Source organism: Dermochelys coriacea, chromosome 3, assembly GCF_009764565.3.
Source record: "Dermochelys coriacea isolate rDerCor1 chromosome 3, rDerCor1.pri.v4, whole genome shotgun sequence".
NCBI lineage: Eukaryota > Metazoa > Chordata > Testudines > Dermochelyidae > Dermochelys > Dermochelys coriacea.
The window spans coordinates 22,553,261-22,578,719 of record NC_050070.1 but is presented as its reverse complement, the minus strand read 5'-3'; the positions used below and the strand labels follow the sequence as shown (position 1 = coordinate 22,578,719).

Genomic DNA, 25,459 nt, shown 5'->3' with positions numbered 1-25,459 from the left:
CTAATAAATTTGTTAGTCTCTAAGGTGCCACAAGTACTCCTTTTCTTTTTGCGAATACAGACTAACACGGCTGCTACTCTGAAACCTGAAATTAGTGATCAATGGTTACTTACACCAGGAATTCTCAACCTTTTTCTTTCTGAGCCTGCCCAACATGCTATAAAAACTCCACGGCTCACCTGTCCCACAATCACTGGTTTTCTGCATATAAAAGCCAGGGCTAGTGTTAGGGGGTAGCAAGCAGGTCAATTGCTTGGGGCAACCATGGGCCCCCGCAAAGCTACATTGCTCAGGCTTCAGCTTCAGCCCTGGGTGATGGAGCTCAGGGCCCTGGGCTTCAGCCTTGTGCAGTGAGACTTCAGCTTTCTGCCCTGGGCCCCAGCGAGTGTAACACTGGCCCTGCTTGATGGACCCCCTGAAACCTGTTTGCAGCCCCTAAGGAGACCCTGGACCCCTGGTTGAGAACCACTGACTTACACCAAAAAAATCTAACTACTCACATTGCTTCCAGTCCCAAGAGACCAGTCACTTACCCCAAATCAATTGATACCCTAGATATTACACCACAGATAATGACTATAGCCAACCCTGTAATAAATTACCTATGTTCTATTAACTAGGAAAAAGAAATAGAGTCATTTACAGGTTAAAGCAAGCAAATATACACACAAATGCAATCTAAATCCTCAGAGCGACAGAGTTGTAGTGGTCTGGCAATTAAAAGCATTTTTCGGAGCGGACCCAGAAGTAATCCCTGGAGAGCTCTGCCTTAATTTAATGTCTCTGGTCCCATGAGAGTTCAAACAGCAAAGAGATGAAAAATCTTCATGTCAGCTATTTCTGTTTCCCTCTTCCAGCATTCAAACTGATGGGCCAAGGCCTTGTGCATGTTCTTCTCCATGGGTGAATGGGACAATTAATAAGGCTTATGTTTTATAATGGCCCACTTAATTTTTGAGAGTCCTCCTGGATGGGTGGGGCTTGGGGTGATTCCTATGCCTGGGTTCACAAGTTCAGAGCAAACTTTTTCAAAGTTATAAAGCAAAACTTAGATATTTCCTTATAGCCTGGAATACAAGTGCAATTAATGCAGGTAACAACTTACAAACATTTCATAGAGTCTAAACACTAAATACATTCTTATGAGACTAATACCTATTTTGAACAAAACTAACATACAGATGAGCTGGTTTGGTTTCCAGCTATGAGTTTGTCAGTTCTTAGATAATGCCTATGGCCTTGGCCAGAGCTGGCACTTAGTTTATCAGCATCACACCTGTCTCTGATTACAGGTTGAGAACCTCTGAAATAACAAATGTTATAGAAAAGGCAAATCATCACACCTGCTCACCCTCTTGTAATGCAAGACCAAAGGAATTTTTCATGAAATATAAAGGGAATACATTAAAAATATGAACTTTTAAAAAAAATTTAACACAGTGCATAAATAACCCGTGGGACTTATTGCCCTGAAATATCACTGAAACCAAGACCTTGGTAGAAGTCTAACGGTTATATAAATGAATATAGAGAATGAGAACATCTACGCTTACATTTAATTTAAGTAAAATAAATCCTCATCCATCAGGGCACAAAGCTCCCACTAACTGACAGACATCAGGACAAAGCTGGCTTTATGAGCAGGTTATTCCATAATTGTCCATTACATGGTTTCTTGAACCTTCATCTAAACCATCTGACACTGGCCTGTATAGGAAACAGAATACCGAACTAGTTGGATCACTGGTCTAATCCAGCATGGCAGATCATATGTTCTCAATACTTTTAAGGCCAGTATTTCCACAATTGGTCGAAGGTTCATGATCAATCCAAAGGCATCTGCTAGTTTGGCTATCCAAACTAACGAAGAGTCTCAGAACAGCCCTGCAATCAGTTGTAGCCAAAGTTCATGAATTGCAATGATTTACAGTTGATCCAACTCCAAAGAATATTAAAACAGACGTTTGAGATGGAAAAGGCCTATTTGTTCATCCTGTCTGCCCCTCTGCCCTCTGGTGTAAATTCTCCAGTGTTGTGTTTTTGAAATGCCTCAGCCGTTTTGGATTACAATAATTCAGTAATAATCAGAATACTAAGGAGGAGTCTATGTTTTTACTACATATTCCATTCTGAAAGCTTTTTTATTTTTAAAGAGAAATATACACATGCACTTACAAAGGCATTTTTTGCTGTCACTTTTGCTAAGCTACATCTTTAACCACTTTGCTGACCCACTTGTTTCTGTGTAGCCGAAGGATGAGTTCTGACTGACAAACAAACAGTGGTAAATGTTCATCTGAGAATTTCTTCCGCCAATCCCGAATTGCAAAGGGTCAGTCCCCATTGCAGTCTAAAAAGACACACACACACACACACACACACACACACACACACACACACACACACACACACACACACAAAACAAAGAAAGTAAAAGCATATGGACAGCTTGGGCCTCCTGTTCCATTCTGAAAGATTTAAATAACTGATATGTTACTTGTGAAGGAACAGAATGTTTTGACACCTGTGCCAGCCGAGTACCAGTCCAAGAAGTTTCATAATCATACCTATTTATGGAATCAGAATCAGATGCCAAGTCAGGTGGGAAAATAAGAATTGGAGCTTAAGTCATAAATACTACTGGGGAGGGGAAAGTAATGCTGTTGTCAAATTGTGAGTAGGGCCTGTGGGAAGTGGGAGAAGGAAATTAGGGAGGGAGATTAGATCCCACAAATAGCCAGAGGAGTCAGCAGGGAGATGGCTGTGGTAGGAGAAAAAAGGAAGGTTTGCTCAAAGCCAGGGGTAAAGGAAATAAACTGCATGCCAGAAAAACAGCCAGTGTAGTCACAACTTTTCAAAGCTGTACCAGCAGTAAGTGAAAACAATCAGTGTTCACCTCCCCAAGCATGGATGGGTGCCACAAGAGCGAATGCAAAAGAAAACACCAACCTGGCCTGTAGGAAAATGATGAGGTATCCTGTCTGCTTTCTGGATTTCATGTGAATGTTGTTCAAAGGTGGGAGAGGGGAAGCACCTGGACACCTGGCTGACTTAAGTCTTGGAATGTCATTTACTAGGGAAAGAGTCACTGGAGAGAGAGAAACCAACAGAGTAATAAATGACTAGTAAATGAAAGGCTGAAACAGGAGAGGTAGAGCCTAGAAATGGTTGATAGGGATGCTTTCAAACACAATCTTTCACCTCATATATAGTCCATAAGACTCTTCCAGATTCCCCTGAGTCCTGACCATTCAGTCTTCCTTCGACACCTTTACCAATCTATGTTTCCTAACAGCTTTTCTAACTTCCATTCCCTTTCTTGACATCCTGGCCAAATTCAGGCACTATCTATCTTTCACTGCTCCCTTCCCCACATGACATACCAGTGCATCATTTTCACAGCCTTGGGGTGCCAGTTCTGTGTTGTGCATTAAAATTACATCAAAGATTATATGAATCAACAGAAGCTAGATTTTTTATTGGGTTTTGCACATAGTTCCTCAGTGAATATTTTATAAAAAAGAACCATATGATATTGTAATCATGGAGGGTATTTGACTGATTCTAGCCAATTTTTTCCTCATTGGTGACATATCCCAGCCTTACACTGCACTTCCTTAAGATAGATGGAGTATACAGGAAGCAAGGGGGACACAAAAAGCAAGAAAAAGAAATGCTACATTTGGGAGTGACCCCTTCACATTGTCTTCCTCACACAGCTCCTCAGTGAGGTTCCTGAGATGGCTAACATTTAAACCAAAGCTCCCTGAATTCCAACAAATGTCATAAAAAGTATTTCCAGTCCTGCTGAGGTTCAGACATTTAATCAAATATTGTACATATAGCAGCTGATAATATAATAGATAGCATATGGTATCATTTCATGTGTTTAAGTGACCTGAGTGTGGAAAATGGAGGGGGGAAGCCTTACATTTAAGAGTGAAAATTAAATAGAAAAAAAAACCAAAGTGAGTCACATCACATTGTTTATGATTAACATTAGACATTGTGGGGGAACTGTAGCCTGTAGATATAATGCAGAAAAATGGGGGGTGGAGGGAGGCGAAGGGGGATGGGTTGAAAAGTTGTGCAAGTGGCTGCAAATTCATAGATACTAAGGTCAGAAGGGACCATTCTGATCATATAGTCTGACCTCCTGCACAACACAGGCCACAGAATCTCACCCACCCACTCCTGCGAAAACCTCACCTATGTCTGAGCTATTGAAGTCCTCAAATCGTGGTTTAAAGACTTCAAGGAGCAGAGAAGCCTCCCTCAAGTCAACCATGCCCCATGCTACAGAGGAAGGCGAAAAACCTCCAGGGCCTCTTCCAATCTGCCCTAGAGGAAAATTCCTTCCCGACCCCAAATATGGTGATCAGCTAAACCCTGAGCATATGGGCAAGATTCACCAGCCAGATATCCAGGAAAGAATTTTCTGTAGTAACTCAGATCCCACCCCATCTAACATCCCATCACAGGCCATTGGGCCTATTTACCATGAATATTTAAAGATCAATTAATTACCAAAATCATGTTATCCCATCATACCATCTCCTCCATAAACTTATTGAGTTTAATCTTAAAGCCAGATAGGTCTTTTGCCCCCACGGCTTCCCTTGGAAGGCTATTCCAAAAGTTGACTCATCTGATGGTTAGAAACCTTCATCTAATTTCAAGTCTAAACTTCCTGATGACCAGTTTATATCCATTTGTTCTTGTGTCCACATTGGTACTGAACTTAAATAATTCCTCTCCCTCTCCAGTATTTATCCCTCTGATATACTTATAGAGAACAATCATATCTCCCCTGAACCTTCTTTTGGTTAGGCTAAACAAGCCAAGCTCCTTGGAACAAAGAGTCGGGAAGGAGAAGCCTTTTAAAAGATGAAACAATAAAAACTGATTTTTTTTGTTAAATTGCTCATTTTCTGACATTTTCCTAAATGAAAAAAAGATTTAAAAAGAAAATTTGGGGAAATTTTCACTTAAAAAAATAAATTGTGGGTTTCTTTTCCTAATTTTCTTTCTATTTTCTGGCTTTTGTCAAATGAACAACTTTTGTCAGCTGCCCACTTGCTCACATTATTGTTGATGTTCCCAAGCTGGAAAAGTTTGGGAAGCAAAAAGTGTGGGAAATTAGGAAAAAATATTCACAAATTTTGGAATTTCTCTCAGGAAAACCAGCATTTCCCAATGGGAAAATTTCAAAAGATTTTTTCCTGTGAAATCTATTAATGGGAAAATCCAGTTTTCTGTCTAGCTCTGCCGGTTACATTTTGTCTAAACCTATCACAGTTTGTAGCAAAGGAAAGATCTAACATGACTATTTTTTACAGCTCTGATGGTACAGTGAATTCCATGAAGACTGACTAAGGAGTCCCATTATATGGAGCTCATTGCAGGATCAGGGTCTCACGTTGTCTCAATCCAAAACCCCGGCTAAGAAAAGCTACACTTAAGTCCCCCGACTCTCCTTTATAAAAAAAAAAAATCCACCTTGTTTAACCACTTTACTTTATTGGCCCTACTTAGTAACATATCAGTTTTAAATTTGGACCCCAAAATTCCAGAAGAGAAAGAGACCATTTGAAATGTTACTGTGTTTGTTTAACATTCCGGAATGAATACATGTTATGTGGACAAAGGCTATGTTTTACAAGTTTTCACATCACATTCCGAAATAAGTATTTCTTTATAATCTATGTATCTTTATATAGGCTGTAGGCCAGATTAAGCCGGGTGGTGCAAATGCTGGGCATAGGGCTTCTGTTCACAAAGGAACACTTATTTCACTATGTCTTAGATTGCTATCTGTAAGGCTAAGCTCCCTCTCTATGTATGTTTTCTATACATCACCCAATATAATGTTGTGCTGTGGCATCCATCCAGTCTCTTTACCACACACGTGTAAACTCATAGCAACTAGAAGTGCCTACAGCAGCAGCCATGGAGCACAAGGCAACGTTTGGAGAAGAGCCTGCTCTTTTGCCCACCTGGCATACCATCATCCAGTTGCAGTTCATTGGATGTTTTTATTCTCAGAATTGTGTGCCCTAAAAGAAGGACTTCTGAGAAGGGCAGCAGAGCTGGCATCACTGAGAAGCTGATACAGTGATGTTGCTGAAGTGGCAACACAATGGCACGTCACTTCTCTCTATAGTTACAATTATCATGATGAAAGGTTTAATGAGAAATTATCCATTACTCAGTGGCTGAATATAACTGCTGAGAAGTGAACCTCGTAAAGTGCACAAGTTCAACATTGATATTTGAACCAACATCGATTAGAATTATGTTAGATATTTAGCAAAATCACTGTCAATTGCAAGTTTCTGATATTCCTTGGTTTATGACATATCTGATATGTCTATACCTCAAAATCCTCCCTTGTGGTGCTTCAGTATTTTAACTTCCAATCCTGGACAGGTAGGAGAACAAATATGGACCTGTTGTTATGGTTCTAGTTGATTACTTGGAAGCCCCAAGCTCAACATCCTCTCTACCACAGGCATCCTGCATGACCTTGGATAAATTGCTTAATCTCCTGGTGCCTCAATTCCTGGTCTGTAAAATGGTGATACTAGCGCTTCTCTGCCTCACACAGATGTGTGGTTGTCAGGAGCTCAGACCATAAGTAATGGAAGCACATCAATATCTGAGGCAGACAGATATGAATGGGGGGCAGGGGGAGGAAGGGATACAATTAATGGAACTTCTTTGCACCTGAAACAAGTTTGGCTCAGATTTGGGATTAACCAGTTCTCCTGCCCGTAACTATATAGGGAAGGATGCTATAGAAAGGGAAGCATAGTCCAGTGGTTGGAACTCAGGACTAAGAGAGTCAGTAGACCTGTTCTGTCACAAACTTCCTATAAGTCCTCAGAAAAAACAACCTAATATATTTGTGCCTCAATTTCCCCATCTCTCACAGATGTTGCAAACCTTAATTTATGTTTTTTAAATCCTTTAAAATCTCAGATTAAAGATATTATTTGAAGGGCCAAGTCTTTTATTTCAGGAAAGTCCATTCCCTCTTAAGAACTGTAGATCATAGAAAAAAATATTTGCTTTGTTCCATTTCAGAGAGATAGTTATTCTGTCAGGTCAGATTCTTATTCCTGTAAACTGTGTGTAGTATGAACAAAGTGGACACTGTACTTCTCAAAGCCTGGTTAAATAAGAATTAGGTTACTACTTTTTATCTTCTGTACATTTTCTTCTGCATTTGCGACCAAGTTCTGCTTCTACTGAAGTCAATAAGAGATTTGTTGTTGACTTCAATAGAAACAGGATTTGGTCTTGGCTGAATAAATTGTATTTTTATTATTCTTAGATGAAAAATCCTATAGAATTCAATAGGGATTAAATATTTTTCTCTATTTAATGTTATAAGTTTTCTAGGGTAATTTCTAGAGAATGAGATCTTTTCTAGAGAATGTTCCTGAACTCTGTTAGAAAATAACTCTTTTATACAATTCTATTAAATTATAAAGAATGGTTCAAAAACCCAGTGGAGAGAATTTTGTTCTACGTTCATTTCTATAGAGCTTTTCTAACAGAGTCTACAATAATTAATTCATACTCATTTTAGAAAGTGTTAGAGAGTGTACAACATTCTACATTCTCACAGAATCACTCTCAGAATTACCACCTTTGTACCATCAGAACAGCCAAGAACGATGTAAGGATCACTGGCTTAAAGCATTTGCCAATAAGGTGGGACTTTGGAGAATGCATCCATACACCTAGGCAACTAACTAAGCAGACTCATTCATTGATACCAAGGCAAGAGGGAACCATTGTAATCTTCTACGCTGACCTCCTTGAATCTCTCTGCTTTATAAAGAGCATCTCTGCTACTAACCAAAAATAAATAAAATGAGCTCTATGTAGGTCTCTCCAAATTGAATTACATTATACAACGCCACTCATTTTCATAAATTATATCTTGATATACAATTATCCTGTTTTCTAGTTGATATATTTCATGGAATGCACAGGATTTTTCAAAAGAGAAAACTAATTTAATAAAATTAATGTGCAAAATGTTCCTCTGTCAGCCAACATATTTATTTTTACATGTTAGACTTACACACACAAGTCAGATTTCAGGACGGTTAAGCAATAGACCATTGCTGACAAGTAGAATTGTAGCATTACATGGGACTCAAGCAAACAAAAGCCAAGAAAAAAAGAAATATAGTTAAGAATTAAACATAGACAAATTAGTGTGGAATAAACTGGAATTCCCGATCTTTCAGCCATTACTAAGATTGAACCTGAAGCAAAGAATTATTATTCTATTTATTACAAAAACCCCAACCAGAATTGGGATTTACAGTGCTAGGAACTGTTCATACACATAATAAAAGACAATCACATCCCCAAATTGCTTAAAGACTAAATATATAACACGACCTAGCTCATATAGGTTCTCAGAGTACTTTACATCCATAGTTCTCGAAGCACTTTACAAAGAGGCCAATATCATTATCCCTATTTTACAGATGGGAAACTGAGGGACAGAGCAAGGATGTGACCTGTCAAAGGTCACCTACCAGCCCAGGAGTAGCACCCAAGTCTCCAGCTAGTGGTCCATCCTCTATGCCACATGGCATAGACAGACACTGGATGGGAGAAAGTGTATTATATTATTGTCCCCAGGTGACTTCAGTGGGAACAGTTAGGGCAATGCTGAGTGCTCTTTGAATATCTCACCTGTATAGTACACTGTGCAGCTAGAGATATAGGCAAAAGTCTAACAGTTATAAGGGATGGAGTGCAAACTATATTTCACTGTTGTGGTCGTATTTTATTTACTTCATAAAGACTGTACAATGCATACATCAATTCAGTGCAAAGACTTAGAAAAGCAAATGTTAATTAATGGCCCTAACTGAAATTTGGAAAAAAAATAGAAATTAAAATAGGCACAATCCCTACATCTTATATAAAGACTCATGTGTCAGTGTCAGTTATTACAGTGAATAACTCTTAATTTATCCCAAGCACTGATTTTTTGTAATGTGTATGTACAGTATGATATTGAAGTCAGCATGTGGGCCAATGATGAACACTATTATAAAGCAGTTCAACAATTTTGATAAATTGAGAGAGAAGGAGAAGAAAAAAGGTCTTGATGAAAGCTGATCAGAGCAGATGAATACATATTTGTACAGAGTTTTGAAGGTGAAAATTGCCAGATCAAGTTTAGCCAGGGTTCAAATTCAATGCTGAATGAGGGCTAAGTGAATGCTGAAATCTCACAACTTCTTGTCATGACAGTTTCTCCATTTGGGGCTGAAATCTAGTGAGACCAGTTCTAACCAGAATGCTAGGAGAGCTGCTGTTCCCATAAGATTGGAGTCTATTATCTGGGAGCCTGAAAATCAGCCCTTCCACTTTTAGATCCAATTCAGAATTGAAATGGCAAGTCTGAATCAGGAAATTCATACCTCCTCTCCTTGAATCTGGAAGATACGTGAATCTGCCATCTCTCAAAATATTATTTGCCCCTCTCTCAGCAATGCTGAGAGATTTAATTTTTGTAATATGCTTTGAGATACATGGCTGAAAGGTACACTATATAAGTCACTATAATTATAAAGAGTTTGTAATCATAAATAATTATTACACTTAAATATAAATTTGCTACATTCACATTTACATAGCTGAAACGAAGGAAGCTTACCGAATGTGCATCCTACCATGTATTTTCTCCATTCCATCCCTGTGAGGGTTAATTGTATGCACAGGAGTTCTGCTAAATGTCACGGTAGTTACTATGTTCTAATCCTGATCCCCAACCTACTGTAGCTGCTGTAAAATATATAGTAATAATTTCCTGAGGCAGGGTAATGTATAAGGAATGTCAGACCAGACTCGGGGCATATTTGCCTTAGCTCTGTTTTATTAAAGTGAAACTTTTATTAAGGCATGTGGTGAATTGAGCAATCTGCATGATTCATACAGTTATAAACCTATTGCTACACTCGCAATAAATCAATGATCCATTGTCATATGGTCACCGAAAAGTAGATTAAAAATAAGGAAAAAAAAATCAATGTGGAAATATTTAGGCCATATGAAAGTATTAAATAGATTCAAGGTGTCTTAAATGAACCAAATTGTATTTCAGATAGACTTTTTCCAGTAAATGTACTTTCTTGTAAATTAGGTATTTATTTACTCATGGCCTATATACAAGTCAATATAGTTAAATAATTTAAATTAAAGATTTCAAGGTCACTACGTTGTTTCTGATGGGAACATACTGTTAATGATTCATACAATAAACTATGGGCCCAGAGTCTGACTTAACCTGTACATACCCTAAAATCCATTGCTGTGGAGAAACATAAGAGGGAACTATTCCCCTCCTGATTGTGGCTCTCACAAACCCCATGAAAATGCTAATTTATAGCTCCTTGGATGTGCCAGAGCTGCAAAGAGACATTATAGTTTGGGGCTCGAGCAATGGGTGTGGTCCATACATTAATATCCAGACACCCCTATCTGCTCTCAAAACCCTATTTATATTCTCATCTGCCGTGGTCAAAATGAATCTGTGCAAAGAATGGGTGGATTTTACTTAGATGATCAGAATACAATAGCATAATAATATTGTTTATTTCTTTTTACAAAGGATTGGGAAAGGGGGGTAGAGAAGAGGAAAGAATTTCACTAATTGCTGGTTGGATCCAGAATATGTCTTGTACTGATTCAAAGCAATAAAGAGAACTGTGTAGCAATGTTTCACTGATAGCGATGCAAAATAAAGTAAGAAATAATCATCCAAAATGTAGCACATAATTTTAAAATTGGCATGCAACAGATTTCATCCCCATAGCATGCAAAAGCAGAATAATATGATTCAGCAATACAGGGCGATAACGAATTAAATGTATCTTCTCTTTTAGTCTGATTTATCCAATTGATCAGTTATTTGCTTGACATTTGAAAATAATATATATTTTAATTGCAGCCATATCCTGCAGAACCATTATGGTTTAGGCCCCATTCCCATTATAATCCCATCACTGACATTAACAAGTGTTTTGATATCCATTTATTTCAAAGTGAAATTTAAGAAGTTTTCTGTTAGATCATTTCATACCCCACCCCTCAAAAAAACCCTAAATTAGATTCAGTGAACACAATACAACTTCATTTTCTCTATTGTTTTATATGCAAATTCTCTGCTAAAATGCCGTTAAGCTATTTTGTAAGTTGAGCCTGACCCTGATCTGAGATACCTGCTCATCATCAAAGATCTGTGTGTTCCGGAAGCTAGCAGCAGCCTATGCACTAATCACAGTTCTCCAGAATCATAGCATATACCAAAATATGCCTGAGGAGTCTTTAGTCTCTGTACTGGATAATCCGCTCAAGGCAGAGTGGTTTGGAAGCAAAAGCGAGAGGTTTTAGCCCTCAACTCCACTTATTCATATCCTATACTCTTAAACAGCCATCCTAAGAACACATTTCTTGAGTGCAAGTTATTCCACACACACCAAAATCCTTCGATGTGCGGTCAACAGGGAGCTGTCTGGCTGAACGTCATTTTGCCCATCTTTCAGCAAACACAGAAATCCAAATGCAAAATCCAGCACTCGGGGACATCATGTGGATTTGTGACTCTCTTTGGGGGACTCAGGGTCCATAAATCAATGAATGGATTACACACAGCCCCATCTATGCAGTTTTCTCATCTGTGGCTGCTAGAATAGGGATAATATTTTTCATTTATGAAGTAATGCAGGTAACTCTCCAAACAAATTACTAATAGGAGCCTCTGACAGTCAGTTTTACTTAACTGTTGCAGACCACCATACGTGAAGGAGCCCACTACTATGGAGATTACTGATACTGAAGGTAGCAAAGGGTTGCAGACAATTTTCTGGTATGTGACATGCCTGTCTCAGTGACTGCCCACTAACCCCAGCCACAAACATCCTACCAGTCCCTCTTGTCCACGGCAATCTTCAGACCTAAGAGGGTTCCCTAGCTACATACCATTCAAGCCTATAAGGAGCTGAGCAAGAATAAAAATACTTGTAAGGCATTTGCCCGCCCATGGAAAGTTCAGCATCCACATTTCCAACCCAACACAGCCTAATCTCTTCTTGAGTTTGTTCAGATGGAGCACGACCGGACTCTCTGGCCAGATCCTCAAAGCTATTCAGGTGCCTAAATCACATTGACATCAAATAGGAACTAGGCACCTAAATACCTTTGAGGATCTGGGCCTCCATGACTTGATTATGGCCATAGGACAGATCAGCTGCAGAACCAGTAGAATTCTGAAGGATTTCAAATCTGTGCTGCCTCCTTAATCCATTCTTCTTTCCCAAGATATACACCTAGCTCTGCGGTGCACCTGATATCTATTACCTGGGGCAGAGCTGTCTAACATATCCTTATATCTTAGGTTTGCTCCCAAGCCACTAGACTCGTTACATTTCTAAATCCATATTTCCCATTTTTCAAGATACACATAATGAAGCTTGACCATGGAATTTGTCATCTAAATTGTTTAAAGCTGAAAAGGGTAATCCCAAAATGCACAGCATTTTGGATATGTAGACAATACTGTAGATTTGTGTTCATCCAAAAACTGAATGCTGATAGACTTGCGAGTATTTGGATCTTGTCTTTCTCCATCTCTTAAATAATCTTTGCAGAAGGAAATGAAAAATAGTTCCTTTTTTCCTAAATGCATTAGTTCCTGGAGAGACAAGAATCTGAAATTGCACTGATACTCTAATCCTCCGGCCACTAGCATAGACACAGTAGTTAGTTTATTAAAATGAATGATTGACCTGAACCAAAACTCAGGATCGCAGTACCTTAAACTTTATAAACTTCAAATAGACCAAAACACCTCAAACTTTGATTTGGAGTAAAATTTTGCAAAGCGCCTAAGTGATTTAAGTACTTAACTCCCATTGACTTTCTATAAGATTTAGGCTCACTAAGCATCTAAGTCACTTTTTAAAATGGATTTAGGTGACTAAGGTACTTAGGTGCTTTAAAAACTTTTACCTTTAGGCCTATCTCTAATTAAACCCCTTATTGAGTTTTCATAGAAAGAAAGTAGAAGTAGTAAAATGCAACTGCTCAAACAATGTACAAGTTGTTCCCTTCTATGAATTATATGGGAATGATGCTAAAAAAAGTTTACCTCCCATGAATAACTTCTATGACAACCTACTAGATTTAATGGAATTTGAAGGGTATGAAACAAGAATAGACTTAAATAACAGCAGCACTGAGAGAGCACCTTTCTTCCTTATATGATTCCACTTGCATAGCACCTTACAGTAATGCACTTATAGAGCACTTTTCTCACATAGATCTCCAAATGCTCTGCAAAGGGGGCAAAAGTTTTCACAAATGGGGAACACTGAGGCGCTGAAAAGTTTAGTAATTGCTCAAGGTCAGGCAATTAGTCAATACTAAAACTAAAAACAGAACCTTAGTCTACTGGCTCCCAGTCCAATGCCTTCTCTATTGGACTGCAATTCCCCCTCTTATATTTGTACTGACATCTTCTTTTACCCATTAAGCGCTTTATGAATTTGTTTGCTTTCAACATGGCAAATGCCAAATAGAGAACTAGAGAACACTGAATTAAGGAAAAATAACTAAGAACGATGCTTTTACCTACAGAAGGTGGAAGTTAAAAAGCAGACACATGAAAAACTTGGCTGCATCAGTTCCCAACAGTTTGATTTGTCCTCCAGTTTCTCTTTACAAGGGAAACCCTCTTTGCCCAAACCACAAAGTTTTATCTGGTTTTGGGGCAAATCACTGTATTGTATATGGCTTACACTTGAAAGAATAACTCAGTGCAGGCTCACTTGCAATTCAGCCCAGCCTAGCTCAAACAGACTTGTGAGCTGTGATGAACCTTTCAGCAAACTTGACATGAGGTTCAGGTTTGTAACGAAACTAGGGCAAGTTTTGTGTTTCATTACAAAAGATTTGCACAGCTTTACTAAAAACTCAAACTAGATTTCCTAAAAGCACCTGTTGTATGTATGCTGGGGAATCACACTGGGAACTATATTTAATAAGAAATTAAGTAGGAAAGCTGATGTAACTTGTAAAAATCATTTTCAAAACTTAGGAGATTTTACAAAGAAGCATCTTTAAAAAGCAAGATGGAAATTAAAGGTACACAGGCCAACCTTTACTTGTGAGAATTGTCCCACTGAAGCCCATGGGATTGTTTGCATTAAGTGCTACCCAGTGACAGTTAGAGGTGCAAAATCAGGGAAAGTGGGATCCAAAAATAATTCTGTGCTTGACCATCACAGAACAAAAGGAGTAACTTATTTTTAGCAAATTTGGTGGACGTACTCCTACTCTCCCTGACTTCAAAAGGAGCAGGAGCAGAGCCTTTTTCTGGCCTATTGTAGCATTAAGTTTCACTCTTCATAGTTACTCTATTCCATCTCTATAACACAGACCTGTTTTCTTTTATAAGCAAATGCACAGAAATCCAAGCACAGCCAAAAGTATCCTTCATTCTTGTAGGAAACAGCTTCCAAAACATACAGATTTACAGAAATTCTCTTTACTTCCCACGTTGTGGCCCAGTAATGCATCTCCTGGAAGCTGTTGAAAGCGCTGCAATCCCATTGAAGAGATTGGGAGTTTTGTTTAAGAAAAAGCAGCACTAAATCTCTCCATTCTCTGTACGGCATATAGCAAAATGGGGTCCAGGTCCATGACTAGGGCTTCTAGGTGCTATGGTAATGCAACTAATAATTTAATTTAAGAGGCTGTTCCAAACATATGGGAGAGTGGTATGGAAAGAAGTTAACCATCAAGGAACTAAAGCACATATTTAGCTGCTAACATGTGGAAGGGACTACTTACATGTTTAAAATTTGGCATGTGCTTAAATAATTTGATGAATCGGGACCAAAGGAGATAACAGGATGTGACCAAGAGAGAAGTTCTGGTGGGGTTTAGGAAATAGGAGAGGAGGTGTACAGCAAGGTCAAGGCAGAGGCAGAGTTTTGAACGCACTTTGAAACCAGGTGAAAGAGCTTGAACTTCATGAAAAAGGAGAGGGTAGTCAGGTCTGAGATCTGAGTATGGGGAGGCAGTCAGAGAGGCAGGGAAGAAAGTGGGTGTTAGCAGTGGCATTTTGGATGGAGGAAGGAAGATACCAGAAGTCAGAAGGATCCAGCAATAGTTAAGAATGGAAATTACTAGAGAATGGTTAACATCATGCAGCTGCTTCCAATGCGCTAAACATACAAAAAATGAACACTGGTAAGTAAAAAAGCTCAAAACTGGCCTGGACAGTTTTGTTTTGTTTTAAAGAAATAACTTTATGCATCTTCAACTAGCTATCCTATGTTTTACACTGCAGTCCAAATTGCAACACATTGATTTTTGTATCTAAAGAGCAGGCCATTTCACTGTCCCTTTTCTCAGAGGATCATTTAGCACATTTAGCACAACTGTTTCTGCAATTGTGTGACATTGAGAAATTTCAGTATTTAATGACCGTCCAATGGATACATACACTTCTGAAGTGGTATGCTGATGTATTTGTCTAAAGGCATTATATTGGACAATAAATATACAATATGTAGGACTATTGGCTGGGTCAACACCTGCTAAACATTTTGCTTCTTCTGACACTATCTGTAAATATTAATCTGGATGGGGTTTTTTAATTATACATTTATATTAAAAAACAGTTTTATTTTTATTTTATTTAAGTAAGCATCTGACCAAGTCCACCAGCAAAGTGTCAGCATACCATGAGGTTAAATCACACTATTTAACTATCTGTAAGAAAATCATTGAGCATACACAACATTTGCACACCATCACTTGGCTCACATGTTATAGCCTTTTCCGCTACCCTCGGTCTGTCTTGTCTATTTGGATTATAAAGTCTTCAGGGCAGAGACTGTATTATTGTATGTTGTACCTAGACCCTTCATTTTTGGTTTTTATTTAATTTTTCCCAGGAATTTATCAGTGCTTATTACTACTACCACAAACACAGGTAAAAATCAGTGCAAAAAACTATTAATAATTTTTCTGGGTAAATATCGGGGTTTATTTTGGTGGATGGAAGGACAGGGGAAAAAAGTATTCAGTCGATTAATGCTTTGATGAATGGAATTCAATGTGGCTGGCTGCAGAACTAAAACAGAACTCAAAACAATGCCACCTCTGAATTTAAGAAAACAATATATCTCTAATGCCCAAGTAAAAATTTTTCATTTGAATAAACAGCTTACTGTTGTAGACTTGCAACTATTAGCCTATATTTACATTTAATAATTGGGCCACACCATTTGCAGTGCACACACTCAACTTCATCCTTTCTCCTATTTTTTTTTAACTTTTGAATACTTCCTTGTGTTCTGAAATGTACTCTGATACAAATTTTTTGTTTTCTTCCCATTTAAGTGTGTCAAATCTTTAAACCGTTATCTACTAACAGCTTGAAATGTGTGCGTGGTGAGCCTGAGATTCATCAGTATGTTCAAATGCACATGCACTTCAAAGCTTGCATGTGTGCCTGTTTGTTTATTGTTTGTATCTTCTCGATTAATATATAGCCTTACTTCAACAGGCAGCTTTGCATATACACACAGAGTAATGTATTATTGTAATACCTATATCTCATGCAATGTACTGTATTTTTCTCATAAAATATATTTTTATATATTTGAATGATATAAAAATAGGTTGAAAATCGGGAAAAAATCCAAATAATATTTTTTTAAAACCCGGGGTTTTTTTTGTAAAAATCGGTTTAAACTGAAAACGAAGGGGCTTAATTGTACAGTACCTAGCACAATTGTGATCCTTTCTCAGGTGGACTCTAGGCACTACTTTATTCCAAACAAATAAAAATAAGTAGTAGAAGCAGACAGAGAGCTGGGTGAGAATCCACCTCCATTCTTTGGTACTATAATTTACTGCAGTCCAAATGGCTATCAGTCATCACATTTGTAAATTAAATAAGTAGCCTACACATATTATGCATAAATACTAGAAACATTTTTACAGTAGCAGAAGTGGCTATTGATTTTCCATGTCAGACCCAAAATACTGGAAAGTTTTTTCCACAGGAAATATGAATTACCCTCTGGGCCAAAATGTTCTGGGCTTAATTTTGTGCTGACACATACCTTATGCAACTCCAGTGTGTCTCAGTACAGAATTTGGCCCCATACTCACAGAGCTGTTATACTCTTACAGAAGTTAGACTTTATTACATTGATTTAAATCTCTCCAGATTATGAGACTGTCAACTGCCAAAAGTGTCATGAATTAAATCATTCATTGATTTAGGCCAGGGTACATTAGGGCTTTGAGGCAAGACCCTCTGAATTAGTGTAACCGACTTCTTTAGACTTGAAGTGTGGTCTGTGTGATGAAAAGTCAGAGTTGTACCTGCTAAGATAGAGTACTCTGTTTACGTTTCACCACTCTTGCAGAGAGGTGGCATTAGTAGACACATGGACTTTTTCACTTAAGATCTTGTGACTCCCTTTTCCTTTGTGTAGGTTAATTAGCAATGGAGGAGGGTGAGGAGGAGGAGACAAGAAACACCAGTTTCCATCTGTTCTGCAGCTGCCACAGCTGAGGTTGAGATTGCTGGAGTTTTTTCCAATGTCATGCTGAACAGTAGGTGTGCTAGTTGGGAAGCACTATGTGGCTACTAGAATGAGCCCCCTTGCTCTCTTAAAACTGCTTTAGAAGAAGCCTAAGATGTCTATTCAGCTCTAGAAACGTCTATTCATTCTCTTCTGTATATTAGGTTTATTCATTTTAACCATTTAGTTTAATGTCTTATTAAATAGTTCTAGTTATTCAGCTAATTAGGCATATACAATTTAAAATTCTAAGGAACCTCCCTCCCCCAAAGGTTCAGACTAATTCATACATTAACTTATTATTTATTATTCATTGTTATTATTATTTAGCATTGCAATAGCACCTAGAGGCCAGGGTCTAATTGTGATAGGCCCTACACAAACCAAAGGGCCTCTTCTTTCTCTGAATCACTTACTAAGTGCTAATATAAGACAGCACGTAGTAAGTTCGGCAGACAGGGGAAGCACAAAGAAACAGTGAGATGATACTAGTGATCATGGTTAGTAGATGATAAATAAACTCTTCATCTTGTGATGGGAGGAATATATCTACTGTAGCAATTTTCCTTTGCAATACATTACAGCACTACCACAGTTTAGCTTCAGTTTGCACACAAACTACTCACATTGATGTGGATGGAGATGCAGGCACAGATCAAGGGCACTGTGATATCTCTAAATCATGGTACACTACAAAAAATAAGTGTCTCTATTCAAAGAAGATATAAACCACAAGTATGTAGTTTGACCTCTCAATCATTAAAGATCACATGGCATTTTTCATAACCGTAAAGGTGTCAAACTCAGAATCATAGCCAAATTTGAAAAAATTATCCAACATGGAAATTTAAGATATAGAACTCTCTCCCTGCCTTTGTTTGTTTGTTTTTGTTTTTGTTTTTAATAGGGTGATCAGACAGCAAATATGAAAAATCGGGACGGGGTGGGGGGTAATAGAAGCCTATATAAGAAAAAGCCCCAAATATCAGGACTGTCCCTATAAAATCAGGACATCTGGTCACCCTAGTTTTTAACCATTCCTGTAGAGCGGCAGCCTTAGCAGATATTTCAGAATTTACAGAAATGTTCTTCTTTGTGCTCAGAGGAAATTTGAAAATTTTCAGGCCAAACTACTTTTTCAAGCCAAAGTTATAAAGTGGCAAAAATAAAGCCTTATAATGGAAGCTAGTGGCAACCATAATTGTGTAGAGATTATTGCATCTTAATAATCAGTTTTTAAAAAAATCAGCATCTTTCAGAATAAAATATAAGTTTTTGTTACTAATTATGCTAGGCAGAAACACACACACACACACACACACACACACACATATACAGGTATTATAATACTAGTTGAGTGCAGAAACATTATTTGGCCTAACAAATAAGCTCATGCTTCCTATTAAGAAGGTCAGACCTATGCTTTAATTTTGAAACTAGATAATTTTTAAAATTAAACTATCGTAAATGTTTTCACTTTCTATTATTTCTATAATGGGAGGGGGAAATAATCTGCTTCTTAGAAGTAAATTATTACCTAACACCAATGCTGGGATTGAAGTCAGTCCTGAGTGTTGGCCAAGCAAAAGCTTTTCTCCACATTGCCTAGAGAAGACAGATAAACAGAGAAGTACATTGTGGCCAGTGGTTTGTTCAACAGGCCAGTTGAAGCAGGAAAAAATTCTGTTCGTCCCAAAGGAGTTTAAAACATCACCATGGCATAATTTTATTGTGAAAATGAATCTATAAATGTAAAGAATATCTGGCCATTTAAGGATTAAACAAATATACAGCCAAATATAATGTATGGGGCACTCCGAAGAGAAGAAGATACAGAGGGAAAAGTAGAAACAGGAACCTTTCCCCATTCCTTCCCTCCCCCAAGTTCTTCTCAGCACCAACCTTATTCCTAGGCTCCATCTAAACTCTGAGAGCTTGCAGCTGTATAGCTAAAGCAAAGTAGGTCCACCGGTCCAACCCCCCGCCCCCCAAACACACACACTGTAGATATGCTGCCCTGATGTAAGAGAATCCTTCTGCTAGCAAAAAGGGCTGGATTCAATTTCTAAGGTTTCTTCTAAAGAGTTAAATAAGTTTCATCTCCCACCAGAAACCTGTGACACTATACCTACCTAGGTACCCTTGATGGGCAATACCTCCCCACTTGTAAGCACGGAGTCCAGGAGTTTTAAAACAAAAATAACTGTATTAAGGGGTAAAGGGGACAGCAGAATGAATTTGGGAAAGGCAGCAATTAAATTCTAAGAGATAAGACTCCCCTACCCCAGGTATCTTAATAGCCGTCCCAACCTCAGTCCTCCTCTTGCAGTTGTGAGTGGCTAATGCATTCTAGCCACTTCCCTCCTCCCCAGATCCCCACTCACAGTTTGCTGTCCTAGGCTGCTTAAGTCCAAGGCTTCCCACAGCTCCCTGCTGGCTAGACTGTACTGGGCGCTCTACCACCTGACACAGCTGAAGTGATTTCAGATTTAATTGTTAAGAAGGAAGCCCTACACTGAGTCCTTTAAGTAGGCTACTCCTCTCTTTATGACTTCAGCCCAAGTTACCTCATTTAGAGCCCTTCATTGCCACAGAGCCACCTCAGCTGTACGGCCACAGCAAGATAAATCTTTAAAAAGAAATTACTCATATCTAGATCTCTTAATAAAGTCCTTACTATGAATACATGGCACTCCAGACCCCCATATCGCACTGTAGTCTCAGTCAGGGTGACCGCTGGCACATACAGTGTAGATCTCTTGTCCCTTCATTTCTCAGCAGGTTCAATAGCACTTTATTACCCCCAGACTCAAAATGTAACTGTATTTTAACCACAATGACCCAAACTGTCATTAAATTGAAATGCAAATGTGGCCTGGCTCATTCAGTCATTTCCCCTTGCTCACCAACAGATGCCAGCAGAGAACTCTCTCCCTGTTGCCAACACTGTCCACATATCTATTCAGGGGACACCATCATAGGACCTAATCACATCAGCCACACTATCAGAGGCTCGTTCACCTGCGCATCTACCAATGTGATATATGCCATCATGTGCCAGCAATGCCCCTCTGCCATGTACATTGGTCAAACTGGACAGTCTCTACATAAAAGAATAAATGGACACAAATCAGATGTCAAGAATTATAAAATTCAAAAACCAGTCAGAGAACACTTCAATCTCTCCAGTCACTTGATTACAGACCTAAGAGTGGCTATTCTTCAACAAAAAAACTTCAAAACCAGACTCCAGCGAGACACTGCTGAATTGGAATTAATTTGCAAACTGGATACAATTAACTTAGGCTTGAATAGAGACTGGGAGTGGATGGGTCATTATACAAAGTAAAACTATTTCCCCATGTTAATTCCTCCCCCCCCCCCACTAGTTCCTCAGACGTTCTTGTCAACTGCTGGAAATGGCCCACCTTGATTATCACTACAAAAGTTTATCACTAAAAAGATAAAAAGATTATCACTACATTTTCTTTCCCCCCCCCACCGCCCCCACCGGTAATAGCTCATCTTAAGTGATCACTCTCCTTACAGTGTGTATGATAACACCCATTGTTTCATGTTCTCTATGTATATAAATCATCTCCCCACTGTATTTTCCACTGAATGCATCCGATGAAGTGAGCTGTAGCTCACGAAAGCTTATGCTCAAATAAATTTGTTAGTCTCTAAGGTGCCACAAGTACTCCTTTTCTTTTTTGTGAATACAGACTAACACGACTGCTACTCTGAAACCCTAGAGAGCTGTGTCAAACTGGCATTCTCAAGCAGCTCTGGCCTGCTCTTCTTTGTGTTCACCAACAGGTGTCAACAGTGAGCTCCCTATGCTATGGGGCTTATAGTAAGATGGTATTTGCACTGATGTACCTTACCCTGGTAAGATACGATGGTAAGCTCCACTAGTATAGAGTGTCTACACTAAGGATTTGACTGTGCAAATTCTACAAGTTAAACAAGCCCTTAGAGAATTTTCCTATCCCAATGATCATTTCTGATCTCAGAACACTTCATAGTGTTCTGGGGAAAATTCATTCATTCCCCACAGCTTTCCCATCTAGCCACAGAGAGAGAGAGAGAGAGAGAGAGAGAGAGAGAGAGAGAGAGAGAAAGAGATTTAACCCCTTCCCTGCCATTCTATGTTGACAGATTCTTCACACCCCTAAACAGTACTGCATTCATCTTCTCTTATCAAGCAATATTTCAGCCATCTTCTCTGTTTTTTTATGATCAGTTACCCAGTTGTCCATAATTTAAAGGTAAATGTACAGTTACTGCTCACTGTAGTAGTGCAACACTGCCTGTCTTTCATTTGTACTATGCAGTTGGTAGAAGCACTACATGTTCTTGGCAGGAAAAATAGCTAGAAACCTCAGGAATGTGTGATTTCTAATTTCAACAGAGTGGTAGTTGATTATATGTATTAGCATAACTTAACTTTATCCATTATCCAAACTTAATATTATCCTTTGTTTAATACACCGATCGAAAAAAATGTACTCTCCTCTGTATGACTGTATTGTTTTCATTTGCTGAGGCCAAATTCAGGGCTGACATAAGCAGGCACATCTCAGTTGAACTGGATGAAGTAACACACCTTTATGCCAGCAGTGAAATTTGGCCTACGCAGCCATGCTAATTACAGTTTGTTTTTTGTCAATTATTCAACCTAAGTTTAACTTTCTGTAGGCATGTAAAAAATCAACACAGAGTAAAATGGAAAACATGGGTAAGTTCCCTTACATCACCATGAGAGGGCCAGATGACTTGTCAGAGGTAATGTATGACTGGAACTTTTGCTCACAAATATTAAGAGCCAGTTTCCACAAGGGTGCAAATGATAACCTAGGACCCAGAGGTTGCACAGAGGAGATTTTAACAGCAACAACACAAAACTGGCCTCTGAAGATACCAGTAGATACTGAAAAGAAATTACCATTAGTTTACCAGACATTTGTTGTCTGCCCATTATCTCCATTAGTAGAAGACTCTGCTAAGAGCTGTGGTTTCCTTACTTCTATGACCAAATGCCAATGTTCAAGATAAAGGAGATTTCGCTCTGAATAACATTCACGTACCTAAAGGTACTTTAAAATAGTTTAATAAATGGGTAGTTCCTGATAAAAGGCACAAATATGATCCCAGTCAAGGACTCTCACACATGCATTGCATGGTTGTGGTGTAAAGAAGCCATCAAGTTAAGAAAGTTGTTTCTGCTCCCTATAGATGAGAATTGAGCTTTAACTCAAACAAACTGATTAGAGAAATCAAAAGCTGTAGTTAATACCCCAATGCTCTGAAAAGTGTCTTGAGATCTTTAATGACCACAGAGTGGTCAGGCTCTTGGTTTTATATTTCAGTCAGTCAGGAGCTCCTAGGAGTTCAGCTCAAGTACATCAAATCCAGGGAGGGCCAGTTCAATCCATCAAGTGTGCACAAAGAATGATCAGAACCTAAAGGGAATTTAGAGGATAAAGTGAATTTAGTTTCAGGGAAAACAAAGGGGCAAACTGCCAATACGAGTTCTGGTTTTGAAGGAGTGGTCAAAAGAACATCTGGCCTTTAGATTGTAGGGAGAAGTTGGGCAGGTGGGTCCCTTCATTCTCCCCCCAACTATGTCTTAACTGCTCCCAAGAAAGAGAAGAATGGCAAGTAGTTTTTAAGAGAGTGTAAGCTGGAAACATTCACCAAGCTAGCACTTCGATTTTGACCATTCTGAGGAAGCAGGTTTGGCAGTTGTATAGTAGAAACTAGAGAGGAGGTTCCGGCTGCCCTTTCACGTATTTTGCAGCAGGATATGGGGAGAAGGACACGAATTAGGTGATACATAGATGCAGTTACAGTACGAATGCCAACCTCCCTTCAATGGAGAGCAATCTGCTTTGCAAGTGGGTCAGCTCTCTTCATGCCCTGTAGTTAAAGTTATGGATTCTTAGTTCAGGATTCATGAATCTTCACAGGTGATAGAACTGCTAATAAAAGTGAGACTGATAGAAGTATCAACTGTGTCACCAGTTTTTAAAAATGGGCAATGGGACACCGCTCCCCATTAAAAAAGCAGCAGTGGCACCTGGAAACGATTAGGGGGAAAGGTAGAGATGGTTCCATACATTTTTAAAGGAGTCCCTTTATTGGGAGATCATAGTGAAATGGTGTTTTTCAGTGAGACCTAAATTATGTTTCCTGTAATGGCATATGAGGGTAAGCCACAGGTTTGGTGTGGGGGATTTTTCCGGGGGGCAGGAGGAAACAGGTTGGGTTTCCTTCCCTGTTAAGAGACAGGCTTTTTATCAACTCCTGGAAAATTGCAAAAGTTTTTGCTTTAACATTTGAAACAATATATGTTTGAACTAAATTTGCATATGAAGTGTCCTGATTAAAAGCTTGTAAAATGTAACTCTCTAGAAGCAATGTAATTCAGTCAGCACTGGCCAGTAACCAACATTTTAAGGCAAAAATTACAAAGTTAGCTAGGAAGATTAGGGAAATTAGAAAAGAAAACAGAATGAGGAGTAAAAGATCTTAAGTGAAATCTACCAACCAGAAAAACTATGGAAAAGAGTTTATAATATAGTAATTTACAAGCCTTCTGGTAGTGCTGGATCACCAAAGGACATCTGTGTAACATTTTCATCAGCCTGACAACAGAGCCAATATCAACATTTGTCCACAGGAACCAACCTAAATATTTAAAGGTGAACTGCACAGCTAAAATGAAAATAGAGTTAATCCCAGAAATATGCACTGAATGGCCCCACTAACCAGGTTGTTAGAGGGAATTCATCACAGAAATAAGTTGTAGCTAATATTTATCATGACTTCGTTTTCCTTCTGTGAAATCTTCCTCAGATTTCCTATTTCAGTGAAGATATCAAAGAAAGCAGGATTCTGTGATGCAAAGGTATCTAGTCTTGCTGTAAGTGTGGTCACAGAATAATACACCGTGACATTGTCAGTAAACCAGGAGACTTTTTTTAAAAATAAAGAATAAGATGGCAGCTTCCAGAAAATGTACTGTCTCATTGAAACACCACTAGCCAGCACACACATGCATTCTCCCTCCAAAACAGGCTTGATTTTGTTCTATTATTTTTGAATAGTGAAGTGGATTACAGACTTTTTGTATAAGATTTTGTATGCCATGTATTCAATGTAACTATGTGGCATTTTGATGTCTCGGTTTCTACCAGCAGTTATCGCAAAAAGAAAAGGAGTACTTGTAGCATCTTAGAGACTAACAAATTTATTTAAGCATAAGCTTTCGTGAGCTACAGCTCACTTCATCTCAAATAAATTTGTTGGTCTCTGAGGTGCCACAAGTACTCCTTTTCTTTTTGCGAATACAGACTAACACGCCTGCTACTCTGAAACCTACCAGCAGTTATGTTATCATTAGATTTTCTTTATTTGAAGCTATGAAGGGGTTCTTCAGATCAGGTATTTGTTACAGGGAAATTACAAGAAATGCCTGACAACTCTTTGTTTCGAGTATCAAAATGGTTTAAAAGTGGGATTTCATAGTCACTTAAAATAGGCCCCTGTGGTTAGATTCTTGCATTTATTGGCACTTTTTGGACTTAAATTATTTTTACGGCTATAAAGCTCCCTATAAACTTCCCCCCCTCCAGCAGCAGCATCCAGCTGATGGCACAGATGACAACTGCCACATAATATGCGTTCAATCCAGCTAGCATTACATCCTCCTCTTCCCTGCAAAATAGGGGAAACATACAGAAATAAAGATGCACCACACACACTGGTTCAGAAATTTTTGAGTACTAAAGACACAGGGTTATATATGT

The 25,459-nt window shown here is 38.6% G+C and overlaps 1 protein-coding gene across 1 annotated transcript in view; it reads right to left on the bottom strand.

Annotated features, from left to right (window-relative positions):
* Window positions 1–20,053, bottom strand: part of OSR1 (odd-skipped related transcription factor 1) — a 157,015-nt gene extending 136,962 nt beyond the window's left edge. The window contains exon 1 of the mRNA XM_043510213.1: window positions 20,030–20,053. The gene's annotated coding sequence lies outside the window, so the exon portion shown is untranslated. The remainder of the gene's footprint in view (window positions 1–20,029) is intronic.
* Between the last annotated feature and the right edge of the window lie 5,406 nt (window positions 20,054–25,459).